General features: G+C 37.9%; 1 long non-coding RNA gene across 1 annotated transcript in view; it reads right to left on the bottom strand.

Moving 5' to 3' along the window:
* The window catches only part of LOC132596758 (uncharacterized), a 63,834-nt gene that overhangs the window by 3,819 nt on the left and 44,224 nt on the right, over positions 1-15,791 (bottom strand). The window contains exon 3 of the long non-coding RNA XR_009562766.1: positions 11,281-11,368. This is a non-coding gene — a long non-coding RNA (uncharacterized lncRNA). The remainder of the gene's footprint in view (positions 1-11,280; positions 11,369-15,791) is intronic.

Raw genomic sequence — 15,791 nt, 5'->3', positions numbered from 1 at the left:
GATTTGCCTTTTCTCTAGGAGCCTTTGGTGGCCAATATCAATATTTCTTTGGCCTCTTTGGTTTGGGGGCATCTATGAAAAATAGGCGATGCATGATGAAAAGTAGAAGTGACAGTGAAGTTTTCTGGAACTCTGAAACCCAACATCACAGGGAGAGTGATGAGTTTTCTTGTGCAATGCCCTGGGATGGTGCCCAGAAACTGTATAAATGATCACTTTCAGCCAGCGGTGTGTTAGCAGGGCAGGAAGGGGCCTTGAGAGAACGGGTGTGTGATGATGCTCAGAGCCGCCTGGGTTGCCTTTCCCAGGCCACTCAAGGGGCCTCATCTATAAGCTGGAAACAATTTTTTCCTGATGGGAGCGTTGAAGCCAAGACTTTTTGTTCTTCTGGTTATAATTAGAAATGAAGAAAATGCTCTATGCCCTTGAGCAATGCCTGTTTGAGAGGGCCTTACCAACTCTCCTTTCACAGTCTTACATCCCAGGAAAAGGAAGCAGAACTTAAGAGCTGCGAGCAGAAATGTACCCACTTTCAGCTCTCAACTGGCTTTGCTGTCAGCATATTTAAATGAACATTTAGAGCTGGTCCTCTATCTCCTTGACCAGGCCCCTCAGTAATCTCCCTGCTTTCTCCATCAATCAAAGGGAATTAGAACATTTGCCCTAGAGACAGGGAGTGCAAAGAAATTCATTCAAGCCTTTGCAAGTACGGTGTTGTAACTCCAGTGGAGTTTGATGCTAAGGCCTAGCAGTGGTTTGCCAAACGGAGGTGTCAAGCTGTGTAAAGATGAAAAGAGATAGGCCCTAGGAGATCTGTGAAGAGAGTGAGAAAACACAGAAGTTGAGATTCTTCTATTTTTACCTGGCAGTCAGGTGGCTCATCCTGGGGCAAGCTCCCAGGCAGGCAGAGGCCCAGGTCTCTCGCCAGGAATCCCATTTGTAGCTTCCTGGTATCATTATCTATTACAGAGGCAGCTATTGAGGGTGCCTTGCTGAGAAGACCTGCTGTGGGATTAACTTTGCATGGGGAGTCACAAAAGGGAGAGAGCGGTTTCGACATTTTCTCTCTGAATTTGTGCTTGGCTTCTTCCACAAATTTCAAGGCAAGTTTGCCATCAGTATTTTCCTAATTTCTCCTTTCTTCTCCCCGTCCGGTCCTGCCCATGCCACCTGGAACTCCCATGCTGGCTTGGCTGCCCAGGAACTCTTCATGCATTGTCCCCTCATTTGTCATTCACACATGTGTTGAATACTCAATGGAATCCAAGCTTTGTGGCCAATCACTAGACATATGGAGCTGAATAAGAAGCAACCCATGCCACTTGGGAGCTCAGAGTCTTGTGGAGAGACAAACATAGAGAAAAAAAAGTGTGCCAGGCTGTAAATTGAAGAATAAAGGTATAGGTATGCTGTGGGTACCACATGGAAGGGGAACCAAAGTTTGAGAGTTAAAGCTTAGGGTTGGGAGGTGTATAGAGTCCAGGTGGGTCTTTTCAAATGAGATGACATTTCCATCAGGGAAGGAACAGACCCAGGGAACAGAATGAGCAAAGGTCTAGGGTTAGGACAGGGTAGAAGGCACTCCGGGAAGACAGAAGGCAGCCAAGAAGGTTAAAGTGTAGGGTAAATGAGACTGGGAGGGGGCAGAGGGGCCAGGAGGAAGCCGAATTGGGAGGTTTGAGTGTTCTGAAGGCCATATTAAAAAGTATGGCCTCTCTAGACAGTGGCGGGTCTCTGAATACTTTAAAGCAGGACAATGTTGTTTTTAAGAAAGAGCACTATGACAGCAGGATGGAAAACAGGAGGAGGAGAAATCTGGATATGTGGTTAGTTCAATAGATTGGGCATGGGATGACGAGAATCTGAAGTAGGGAAGTGGCAGTGAAGGGAAGAGAGTAAAGGGGCTGCTTGGAGAGATGGTTCAGGAAGAATTAACAGGATTGGTTGATCATGAAATAAGAGTGCCGAGAGAGATTGGAATGCAAGATAACTCTGAGTTTTCTGACTTGGGCAGTGGCTAGAGTGATATGTCCACGGACTGAGAAAGGTTTGGTGGCAATGCACACGGGAACTGATGAGCTCAGACAGATGGGGACCTGTGTAGGTGCCTATAAGATGGCCAGATGCGTTGAAGTCCAAAGCTTAGGAGAGGGCCAGGCCTGCAGACATCAGTTGGAGAGTCATGCGTACGTTGTTGAGAGATGAGTGAAGGAAACAGAGAAAATCAACCACAGAGGGCCTTTAAGTCTTACTTTGGGTGATACCTTATATTTCAAAATGACTTCTATCTCCCCTATGAATTAAAACTTTCAATCACTTTCAATCCTTCCATGCCATGATCTCAACATACTCTTAAGAAAGCAGATGTCTATGTTATTTTTAACTAAAGGGTAAATGATGGATTGCTAGCTTGTTGAGGAGGACTTGACTTTGAGGTCAAATCTAAAATCCTATGGATAAGGGTGAAAAAAGGTGCAGAAAGAGAAACAGTGTGCATGCTACCGGAACTGACGTCACCACCCTGGGAGGCAGATGGAACCGATATTATTAGCTTTGTTACATAGATGAGTAATCTGAGGTTTAATAAGTTAATGCCTTAATCTAAGGTTTCACATAATTTAATCACTTGATTGAGTTGATATATAACTGAGTTGGGATTTGGACACTATTTTCCTAAATCCTACTCTAGTGGTTTTCTCCCTTATACTAGTCTGCTTTTCAAAGGCAATAGGTAGAAAGGCTAGTATTTTTTTTTTAAGTTGGGGTATAGCTGCTTTACAATGTTGTGTTAGTTTCTGCTGTACAACGAAGTGAATCAGTTATACGTATACATATATCCCCATATCTCCTCCCTCTTGCGTCTCCCTCCCTCCTACCCCCTCATTCCCACCCATCTAGGTCACTGTTGGGAATTAAGAAGCACCTTTCGTCCTTAGTGTGAAGGAAGAAGGAGGGCAGTGGAAAGTTTATGATGGAAAAATGCCCAAGAAGCCACATTTTGGTAGTATTTCTCCAGATCTGCTTTCTCATAGGATTTCAAAGGTAGATGTTTATTTGCCCAAAGGCATGCATTTCTATTGTTGGCTTGAGTGGGACCCCTCAGGTCACAATACCCAGGTGCCCATTTTGTAGCTTTCTCTCTAAAATCTGCCCTTTCAATTTGCAAATGAACTGCAATATATCTATGCATATTTTCAACCCAAATCACTCAGATATCAATGCTGAAAAGAAAGACTAGCACTTTTAGAGTTATGTGTGTTGTCAATATTTCATAGCTTTCAATCCCAGAGTAAAGAGCATAATCTTAATAGTTTTTCATTCTAATGCCCTGCTATTTACCCAACATGATTGGAAAAAAAGAGAAAGACCTTGACCTTTTGTAGACTTTTAAAATGCATTTTATAGTCTGCATAACAAGGCAGTGGTTGCTTAGGCTATATTTTGCCCTGTAACTGATGTTAGAGGTAGCTTCACCAGAGACTTGTAATGGGATTTTTATTTGATTTACATTTTTACATTTACAATGCAATTTTCTCTGGCATGTTATTTTTCTTGTAAGTTGCACTAAAACATGATGTAAATAAGTAGATTACACTGCTAAATAAAGAACAGAAAGAGCATAATTTAAAAAACTAGAATCAGAAAAATTAATTTTTTTAAAGATTGCATCAATCTACACACTTGATTATGTTCAGAAACTAGAAAAGTTAAAAAGATAAAATACTAAGAATTCTGAAATGGCTTTTTAAACTGGCAAGACACAATTATAGGAAGTGTACACCAGTTTCACCCCAATTTCATTGGTGTTTGTACAGTCAAGAGATTAATATCTGTTAATACTAAGTTAAAAACACTGAGCTGAGTATTTGGGATAAGGTAGTCAATCACACAAAATAGTTTTATCCCTCGTAGAACTTTTAACCTAACAGAGCAGAAAGAAAGAGAGAGAGAGAGAGAGAGAGAGAGAGAGAGAGAGAGAGAGAAAGGACATACATGTGTATATACATGCTTATATTTATACAGGTACATCATATATACATGTATGTACATAGTTACACCTATATTCTACTAATTTAGTATTTTAACGGGGAGATTACATCATTACAATTTTAACTGACATTTCATTTCTAGCAAGCTTGAATAATCTTTTACGATTTTTGCCAGTTATATTTCTTCTTTAAAAATTGGCTATCATATGTGTTACTTAGTTTTGGCTTAGCGACTTTCTTATTAATTTGAATGATGTATTTATATAATCATGTCACATTTACTGAAAGTGCTTCACAGCTTCATATACGTATATATGAAACTTCTATCTATATGAACATAAAGAAGCTATTATATAATCAACCAAATCAATCTTGTTTTTTCTGATCTGTGTTCTTATTTCTGAACTTAGAAAGTCTCACCCAGCACCCCTACTTCTCCTCCTTCCACCAGTCTGAGTCCAATAGGGAAGAAGCAAGGAAATAATACCACGTTTTGAGACCACTACTTCTCTGTGGACTGATTCATTTGTATATGCTATTTAATATGTATTATTTCATAAACAATAAAAATGGGATAATAATATACCTACTATCTTATAACCTGGGATTTTTTTTACCTTTCTTGAAATAACACATTTTTCCATGTCAGTAACTACTTATCTAATCGTGTTTTTGAGTATATATATAAATATATATAATTTATATACCCTCCAATTAATGAATATTTAGATTTGTTTCAAATTAAAATTTCTATGTTAAGATTCAAATTAAAATTGTCTTTGCATATATTTTTCCTCAGATTCTCCCCTTAAGATATATTTTTATAAATAGAATCTTATAAATAAAATGTATTAAAAATTTTTCAAAAAATATTTTTAGTTCTCTTTATATATGTTGCCAAAATGCTCTCCAAAAAGGTTATGTGTCTGGTAAGAGATGAGGGTCTAACAACATACAAAACTGGGAGAATATGAGGTCATGGACTCTGAGATGGAGCAAGTTGGCAGGTGGTGGCTGAAGGTGAGTCAAGTGACAGCCATGGAGTTCAAGAGACCCAGGCAAAGCCAGGAATGGGCCAGCTAGATGTATATTGAATTCACCCAGGAGGATTCAATTATTCACTCATTTGTTTCTTTGTTAAACAAATATAGGAGGGCTTACCATGAGCTAGGTACTGTTTTAAAGAAACAAAACAGACAAAAATAAGGTAAAAGTTGTACTATGTCAGATGGAAGAAGAGCTTTGAATAAACACAAAGCAGTGCTTATTGAGAGGCTTATATTTTAAAAAGGATGTCATGGAAAGCCTCACTGAGAAGATGAAAATTACCTGGCAGCCATGTGGAAATCTGGGTGGAGAGTGATTCAGGAAAAGGGAATAGCATAAGCAAAGGTCCTGAGGCAGTTATTCCAGTGTATTGGGAAATAAGCAAGATGATCCCTCAAAGGAGAGTTTGGTGCCAGTGAAGGAGGTTGAGAGAGCTGGAGGAGGGTAGAAAGTAATACAGAGAGTGGTGAGGCCAGACAGAAGGAACTTCAAAGGAAGCTCCTTCCATTTTACCTATGAATGGAAAAGCAGTGGTTTGAAAGCAGCAAACACAAAGTGAAAGAATGCTAGTTATTCCCTCCCCATCCTGAAGTACACAGGGTGTAGAAAAAGAGCTACAAATATATTTATATATTCAGAGGAGAGCCAGATTTAAGTTAGGGCTGAAAGAAAAAGGAGTCTTCTGTGACAACACTGAAAGTGAATCTCTGAAAAAAAAAACAATAGGAAAGGCCATTACTGAAGTCACAAAGTGACTTGCTGGCTGACGGTGGGAAAAATGCAGTGGAGGAGGGTTAAGAACAATCAGGGAATAATAGTTTGAAAGTTATGATGCGATGGTGGGAGAGGGAAAATGGAAACTGAAGAGGAACTGGCCAGTGAGCTAACTAGTTAAGTAGGATGAAAACCTACCTCAGTGGTTTCCAAGAACAAAGTCTGGTATTCAGGAAGCCAAGAGGCGGGGGAAAAAGCACTTTAAGAAAGAGTAATCAGCTATGGCAAATGAGGTTGAGAGGTTGAGTAATTCACTGCTGAGAACTGACCATTGGATTTGGCAAGATGTAAGTTGTTAGTGGTCTTGACAGAGTAGTTTTTTCGTGGTATGTTGGGATTGAAAGTCTGAAGAGGTAAGAGGAGGTAAGGACAAGTTGACAGAGAGTTAGAGCAAATTTCTTGGGGTGTTTGGCTTTTTTTTTTTTTTTTTTTAATTTTTGGCTGCGTTGGGTCTTCATGGCTGCATTGCAGGCTTTCTCTAGCTGCGAGCGGGGGCTACTCTTCATTGTGGTGTGTGGGCTACTCATTTCAGTGGCTTTTCTTGTTGCTGAGCACAGGCTCTAGGCATGCGGGCTTCAGTAGTTGTGGCATGTGGGGTCAGTAGTTGTGGCTCACAGGCTCTAGAGCGCAGGCTCTAGAGCACAGGCTCAGTAGTTGTGGCACACAGGCTTAGTTGCTCTGCGGCATGTGGGATCTTCCCAGACCAGGGATCGAATCCGTGTCCCCTGGATTGGCAGGCAGATTCTTAACCACCGTGCCACCAGGGAAGTCCTGGGGTGCTTGGCTTTAATGGAGGGCATTTCTAATAATCAGGTGAGAGATGGAGAAAGACAAGCTCTAGGGAATATTTTATAAGATGGGAGATGTTGGAGTTTCAGAGAACCCAAAAGAAAACATCCCTTTCATATCTGCCCAAATTCTGAATCTATGAAATATAGGAAACAGGCAGTCAAAGATAAGAATACTACTTTCATTACTGACAAAACTGTTAGGGCACGTGGATTAAGTCAATCAGCCAAATGCAATTGATAATATTTTACACAAAATTAGGCAGAATTACCTGCCCAGTTCCTGGCAGCACTGAACAACTGTAGACCTTCCCCACTGGAGTCTGCCCTTGTAAAACATAACTTTAAGGAAAGGAATAAAATGTGGGCTTTCTTTAGGCAGGTGGAGCCTAAAGAGGAAAGAGAGAAGAAGGAGCTGAGCTGAGCTCCTCTATTCACCAATCAGATAATTGCCTCATTCCCTGGAGGATGAATGAGGGGTTCTTTTCTAACAAGAGATTTCCCACCATGTCTGCTTACTGATAGAAAAGGGGAAACTGAAGATTCAGGAGATAAGTAGAAGACCGGAGTTCTTGAGTAGGTTACAGGAGATGAGATCCAGTACAAAAACATTGATAGGAACTAGGGAAGTTTATCCCATTTACCAGGAGAAGAGCATTTTTCTCTTCTAATTGTTCTTATTTCTCAGTGAAATAGGAAGTGAGATCATCAGTTATGAGTGAAAAGAGAACAGGTTCAAAGAGACAGAAGGTGTGAAATAATCTTCTCAAAGAGTGGGAAAGAAAATTGACTAGAGAGATGAAGATTGGCTGAGCAGTGCTAAGGGTCCACTTGAGTTTTGTGGTTGTAAATTTAGGGTGAGTTCTTGCAGTAATAGATTTTCCCTACCCTGGCCACAGGAAAAGAGGAGGCAGAGAGCTGTATTTGACCTGGGCTGTGGTTTTGCCAGGTGACTCTTAGAAAGGGGAAAGGGTGTTTAGGTTGTATGCAAGGGAGTGATGAAGCATGGAACTTAGTCTAGTTAAAGAGAATATAAAGGATGAGAGGTACAATATAAAAGCAAAAGGGCAACGGCAATGAACTGAAGTTCCCAGTGGGGTCAAAGAAATGTTGTGGTTAGAGTATTGGGATAACTATGCTGGAAAGCCAGGAGTGATTGTTAAAGAATAGAGCACTTGAAAATGAGATTTGAAGATGTTAAAGGCAATGACAAGGTCTAGAGTTTAACTCTGAGAGTAAGTGGCTGAGGTGGGTTGGTTGAAGACATCATTCTAAGTAAAGAGGTCAAGGCTGTGAGAGGACAGGTTGTGGAATGGACCATCTACATAATTGTTGAAGTCACCAAGACAATGACAGAAATAGTGACAGAGAGAAAACTATGAGCCAAGTGCTAAAAGCTTCAATGAGTCGTAGGACTGAAAGATCAGAGAATGATTGCAGGAAGGGGGCGTGGAAAGTAGTTTTGTCTACTTTTGGGTTTTGGGAGAAGATAGAAGAGAAAAAATATCTGGGAAAACAATGGCAAATAAGGAGGGCACCAATCACCTCTTGGGTCCGGAGACTGGGTGAGAAAAAGCAGGTAACACCTGTGAGGGCTTCAACTACTTTCCTTGACTTTTTTTAGATAGATCATAAGATAAAGGGAGGAGTCAGGTTTTAGATAGATCATAAGATAAAGAGATGAAGATTCAGAGGAGAGACCAGGGATGTGGAAGATGATGCCAAAAAAAGAACATAAGTGACAGAAAAGCAGAGTGGAAGGATTTAGATTATTAGGGGATGCAGATCCTTATATGTGGTGATATTTCTGTGTGTTCTTTGATGACCTGGGTTCTTGGACTTCTGGAAGAGATAGAGGTAAATGAGGCATAATGGCATTAGTCCTGATGGTTTCTCAGGAGAAGGGCAGGCCACTGATTCCATTTGCAGCCTTTTTCTTGGGTATAATAGCAGAGAAGTGCGCTGTCATGGTGAGAGTGCTGGTCTTACCTTGGGCTTATAGAAATCTGGAAAGTTCCTTAAATCCGGCTGAGGGTAGCATTATAATATATTGAGCTACCCACTATTCTGTCCAGAATTTTCTTTGATAGTCTGGTCTGTTTATTCTATTGCATGTAATGTAATATTATACTGCAAAATTTCCAAAAAAAAAAAAATCCCTCTGGGTTTTTGATGTCGATTAATTCTTAAGATCGATTTGGAGCTTAGTAGAAAAATATCAGAATCTTCCTCTTCCTTCCACTCAGAAATAAATTCTCTCCCTCCTCTGAAATTCCCACAACCCTTTACTTGAATCTCTCTTGTAACATTTTATCACAATTATTTTTGTGAATGTCTTACATCTATGATATATACAACTTTCTATCACACTACAGTGCCCCAAACTGTACCTTAAATGTAGTGGTTCTTAAATAAATATATGTGGAATGTATGAATAAAAAAGCAATGAACAAGCTGGGAATCAGAAAGTCTGCATTTGAGAATCATTCTGCCTCTCCTTATGTATGTAACCTTGAGCAAGTTATTTAACTTCTCATATTTGCATCTGAAAGGTGGGAATAATAATGGTCCTATCTACCTACAGGCTGCGGAAGTAAGTGTGAGAACTAGATGCAGCACTTGAAAATGCCTTGAAAACTCATTCAAAAGAAGCTATTTCAAAAATGACATTCAAAAAAATATTATCATTCATTACAAGACAATTTGATAATTTGCAGGAAGCACTTCATTATATGTCCAACAATTATTTTTTGGCTCAGACATATCTGGAAGGAAAAAACCTGGCTAGGACTCAGATGATAATTAGGCCCTTTCATTCTGCCATCTTTAGCACAGAAATACTGCTGAAGGTGGCAGCTGTGAGCTGCTTTCAACTCCAACTCAACAAAAATGTTCCATTGCTTCATACCATACTGAAACCCCAACATTACTAATTTATTCCCTGGAGTTAAACATTGTCTTTATTCTTTAAGTTCTATTTCAAAGAAAATAGAGGAATAGTTTAGTACAGTGGCTTGGATTTGAATCCCAGTTTTGTGACTTAGTGGCTCTATAACTTTAACAGAGTTTCCTAATATGTAAGACATATGACAGTATCTTCCTCCTAAAGTTATCCTGAGGACAAAATATGATAATGTTTAAGATATGTATGTGAGTATTTTGATATGGTACCTGGCCAATGTCAACTGCTCAAAAAATGTTAGGCATTTTAAAATTCATCATAAAATCTCTAATAACATACTGAGGATGATAGATGAAATAGAAAACGAAGATCTAATACAGAGAATCAACAAATCCAAAAGACTGTTCTTGGAAAAAGATTAATAGAATAACCAAACCTAGGCAGAAATTGAACAAGAAAGAAATAGAGCAAAAATGCTAGAAATGAAACAGGAATATAACTGCAGATACAGCATAGGTTAAAATTTAATAAGACAATATTGTTAATACTTAATGCCTATAAATTTGAAAACTTAGACAAAATAGATACATTTTCTAGAAAAAAATTATAAATTACCAAGCTTGGGAAGAAACAGAAAGTTAGACTATTCCTACAACCCTTAAAGAAATTGAATTAGTAGTTTCAAACCTTCTCATACAGGTCCAGATAATTTTATAAATGAGTTATACCAAAGTTTTAGGGAGCAGATAACACTCATCTTATTCAATCTAGAGAATAGAGAAAGAGGTAATGCACCTCCAACTCATGTTGCAAGATAAGTATAACTCTGGTGGCAGAACCAGCAAGAAGAATATGAGAAACTAAAATTGCAGGTTAATCTAATAAACATAGATTCAGTGTCCTACCTAAACCAGAACTTAGAAAACAAAGTCCATCAAAATATTATATGTAGGAATATGTATAAAATATATATTTATCCAAGAAATAAAACGTTAGAACATTATGAATCTACTGATAAAATGTTCGCAATTAGGGCTTCCCTGGTGGCGCAGTGGTTGAGGGTCCGCCTGCCGATGCAGGGGACACGGGTTCATGACCTGGTCCGGGAAGATCCCACATGCCGCGGAGCAGCTGGGCCCATGAGCCATGGCCGCTGAGCCTGTGCGTCCGGAGCCTGTGCTCCGCAACGGGAGAGGCCACAACAGTGAGAGGCCCGCGTAACGCAAAAAAAAAAAAAAGTTCACAATTAATATTTAAAGAAGAAAAATCATATAGTCATCTTAATAGATGCAGATAAGGCAGTTGATAAAATTCAACAACCTTAGCAAAAAAAAAAGAATTGAAGGCATTTTCCTTAACTTGTTAACGTGTCTACCAAAAATACATAGCAAGCATTGTGATAATGGTGAAAAATTAGAATCATTCCATTTAAATTCAGGAATACAGTGAGGATACCCACTATTACTACTTTGATTCAACAACATACTAGAGACCTAGCTGTAAGGCAAGATAAAAGAAGATATAAATATAAGGAAAGGAAGTGTATTAGCCTGCTTGGGCTGCTATAACAACATATTATAAATTGGGTGGCTTAAACAACAGACCAAGGTTCTGGCCAATTCGATTCCTGCTGTGGCCTTGTTTCCTGGCTTGCAAAGGGCCAGCTTCTTGCTGTGTCCTCACATGGCAAGCACAAGAACAAACTCCTGATGTCTTCTTGTAAGGCTACTAATCCCATCATGAGGTCCCCATCCTCATAACCTAATCTAAACCTACTTACCTCTCAAAGGCCCCATCTTCAAATACCATCACATTGGGAGTTAGGGCTTCAACATAAGAATTTGGGGGTGTGAGGGCAACAATTCCATCTGTAACAAGAAGATATCAAAACATCGCAATGATTGATTTTCTGCATAGGAAACTAGAATGGATCTACGGAAAATATTGTTAATAACTGTGATTAGCAAAATGACTGAAATGGGATCAATATACAAAAATCAGTCACATTTTTGCCACCAGGAACAAATTGGCAATAAATATTTTGAAATATAAAATTTACAATAGCAATTAAAAAACCATAAAATACCTAAGAAAAATCTTAGAAAGAATGTGTAAGTATTCATAGAGAAAATTAGAAAACTTTATTAAAAAACATTAAGGAAGATCCAAATAAATGGAGAGAAGAAAAATGGACCAACTATACAGAGAGCCCAGTATATAAGAAAACTTTACATATACTGTATGACAAAGTGGCACCATAAATTAATGGGGAAAGAATATATAACTTAGTAGATGGTGTTGGGAAAACTGACTTACTTTAGGAAAAAAATAAATGTGGACCTCTCTATAACACTGCTTACAAAAGTGAACTAAATGAATGAATTAAAAATCTAACTGTGAGAAGCAAAGGAAACCATCCACAAAAAGAAAAGGCAGCTTATGGAAGGCAAGAAAATATTGCAAACAACATATCTGATAAACGGTTTATAGCCAAAATAGACCAAGAACTCTCACAACACAATCTTTAAAAAACAAACAACCAAATTAAAAATGGGCAGGAGACCTGAAAAGGCATTTTTCTAAAAATACATACAGATGACCAACAGACACAAGAAAAGATGCCCAACATCACTTATTATCAGGGAAATGCCATCAAAACCACAATGAGATTATCATCCCACACCTGACAGAAAGACTGTCATCCAAAAGACAACAAATAATAAGAATTGGCCAGGATGTGGAAAACAGTACAGAGGTTGCTCAAAAAATTAAAAATAGAACTAACATATGAAAAAAAATCTAACTGTGAGAGTTACATTATAAAATTCTTAAAAAGAAACACAGGAAAATAATTTTGTAACTTAGTATATTGGTTTCCTATTGGTGCTAAAAAAAAATTACCACAAACTTAGTGGCTTAAACAATACAAATTTATTGTCAGAAGTTTTAAAAATAAGCTTCCTGTAAAGTTGTGTTCCTTCTGGATGCTCTAGGGAAGAATCCCTTTTCTTATCTTTCCCAGCTTTTAGAGGCCACCTACATTCCTTGGGCTGTGTTCCCTTCTTCCATCAAAAAAGCCAAGAGCACAGCATCTTCAAATCTCTGTCTCTTTCTGACCTCTGCTTCTTTCACTCTCCTGCTTCCTGCCTTCCTTATAAGTACCCTCATGATTATATTGGGCCCTCCCAGATAATCAAGGATAATCTTCCCATCTCAAGATCCTTAACTTAATCATACCTATAAAGTCTCTTTTTCTATGTAAGGTTATATATTCATATGTTCCAGGGATTAGGGTACAGATGTCTTTGGGGGCCATTATTCTGTCTACTATACTTAGGAACAGGAAAGGACATCCTGGGAAATATTTCAAAAAGTCAAACCATAAGAAAAAAAAAAAAAGATTGATTGAATTACGTCAAGATAAAGAACTTCTGAAAGTAACCACAGAAGACACAAATAAGTGGAAAGATATTCCATGCTCATGGATTGGAAGAATTAATATTGTTAAAATATCCATACTACCCAAAGTGATCTATAGATTCAATAAAGTCCATATCAAAATTCTGATGGCATTTTTCACAGAAATAGAACAAATAGTCTTGAAATTTGTATGAAACACAACTCAAAAGACTCCAAATAGCTACAGCAATCTTGAGAAAGAAGAACAAAGCTAGAGGTTTCACACTTCCTGATTGCAAACTATATTACAAAACTATAGTAATCGAAACAGTATGGTGTTCATATAAGACAGACACTTAGACCAATAGAACAGAATAAACCCACACATATATAGTCAATTAGTTTTTTACATGGGAGCCAAGAATATACAATGGAGAGAGAATAGTCTCTTTAATAAATGTTGTTGGGAAAACTGGATAGCCACATGCAAAAGAATGAAATTGGACCACTATTTTACATCATATACAAAAATCAACTCAAAATGAATTAAAGGCTTGAACTTAAGACCTGAAATCATAAGACTCCTAAAAGAAAACATAGGAGGTAAGCTCCTGTCAAGGATTTTTTGGATTTGACATCGAATGTAAAGTCAACAAAAGCAAAAATAAACAAGTGGGACTATATCAGACTAGTAACTTCTGTACAGCAAAGGAAACAATCAACAAAATTAAAAGACAATCCATGTAATGGGAACAAATATTTTCAAATTCTGTATCTGGTGAGCTGTCAAAAGTTCAAAAATGACAGAAGTAAAACCAATTAATTGCTGAGGTAGTAATCAGTAAAAGTTTATTATGCACACACTAAAAATACAGTTTGCAAACCAGGAACACTCAAACCAAAACATGGAATGAGGTTTGGGGGTATATTGATATAAAGCAGTTATTTGCAGTGTCTAAAACAGACAAGGGATTAATATCTAGAATATATAAGAATGTCTCTTAAATCAGTAAGAAAAAACGCAGCAGTCCTAATAGGAAAATGTTCATTCCATCACATCACAGGAAAATGACAGAAAAGGAAATCCAAAAGGCAAAAAAGCATGTCAAGAGACTCTCAAAGTCAGGAAAATAAACGTTAAATAAAGTTATAGTCCCTTATACCTATAAGATTAGAGAGTTAGATAATGCAGCAGGAAGGCAGGGACTGGGAAATACACACTGCAGCCATTCTGGAGAGAAATCTGTCAAGACGTAGTCATGTTTAGTGTATGCATCCTCCATGACACAGCATTTTTCTAGCCCCAAAGAAATTTACCTACACACACCTATACCAGGTTGTTCATGGAACTATTATTTGTGTGTATGTAAGAAGGGCGGGATGAGTTGGAGTTAATCTGGGTGCCCATAACTGGGGGAGTGGACAGGTAAAATAAGGTAGCTTCACGTGTAGGCATACTATGCAGCCGTTAGCAAGAACTATCTAAATAGGGATATAAGCGCTTAAATGTATCTGAAAAACAGGACTGAGAAAAAAAGAGAAATAAATGATATTACACAATAGCATTTACAGAAATTAAAATACACACAAAAGCATATCTTACAAAAATGCAGACCGTAAGATTCACATAAAACAAATTAGAATGTTTGCCTATGATGGGGGAGGGAGGGAGGGGAGGGGGGGACGGGAGGAAGGAAGGGAGGAAGTGAGGAAAAGAGAGAGGAAGGGAGGGACAGAGGAATGAAGGATGTTCAAGTATCTAAATATTGAATATTGTAAATACATCTATTCTCTCCAAACTGATTTATAAATTCAATAAAATTCTAATATAAATTCCTATAGGGTTCTAAGTGAAATCTGACAAGTTGATTCTAAAATTTATGTAGAAGAACAAAAGGTTAAGAATGGTTACTATACTCCTCAGGAAGAATAACAAGACAAGGAGACTACAAAAATCAAGACTTATTGCAAAGCTTTAAGAGTAAAGAACATGATCTTGGCAAGTGCAGCAGACAGACCCATGGAATATAATATAGAACCCCACATATATGGAAAGCTGATAGATGATAGGAGGATGGTATATAGACTATGCAATAAACAGTAACGTGGTGAGGCACTTGGTTATCCATTTGAAAGAAGAAAATGGATTCTTTCCCATGCCAAGTATAAAAACCAGTTACATGTATTAAAGACAAGTGTGAAAACAAAACTTGAAGATATTCTATTTAGGGACAAAACAGAATATCTTTATGATCTTGATGTCAGACATGATTCCTTAAAGAAGATGAAAAAGGTAACTATAACAAAATATTGGTAATTTTGACTGTGTTAAAATTTAGAACTCCTGTTTATCAAAGGGCTTCATAAAGAAAGTAAAAGGGCATTTATCACATGTAAAAACAAAGTGTTAGTATCTGGAATATAGGGTTTTTTTTTTTAAAGTATTATATTTCAACAAGACCAAAAAAAAAAAAAAAACCAGAAGAAAAATAGCCAAAAAGACATGAATTCAAAATAGGAGTATGAATGACCGATAAACATATGAAAAGGTGTTCAGGCTCCTTAGTATTCAGAGAAGCCCAAATTAAAATTCTAATGATGTACCAATTCATACACATCAGACTGGCACATATTCCAAAGTCTGACAACACCGAACATTGGCGAGGATGTAGGACAGCCTGAGCTTTCATATTTGGCTGGTGGGAATGTACATTTGTACAAAGCCAGAGCAATCTGGCATTAGGCAGTAAAATTGATGGTGAACCTACCCCGTGACCTTGTTCTTTTACACATATTTTGTGCCCTAGAGAAACTTTTGCATGTGTATACCAGGAGTCAGGCAGGAGAATGTTCCCAGAAGTGCTGCTCCTGTTAGCAAAATGAACCAGAAAG

This window comes from Globicephala melas, chromosome 2 (genome assembly GCF_963455315.2).
Source record: "Globicephala melas chromosome 2, mGloMel1.2, whole genome shotgun sequence".
In the NCBI taxonomy this organism is placed as follows: domain Eukaryota; kingdom Metazoa; phylum Chordata; class Mammalia; order Artiodactyla; family Delphinidae; genus Globicephala; species Globicephala melas.
This window is presented reverse-complemented; position numbering and strand designations above follow the sequence as displayed.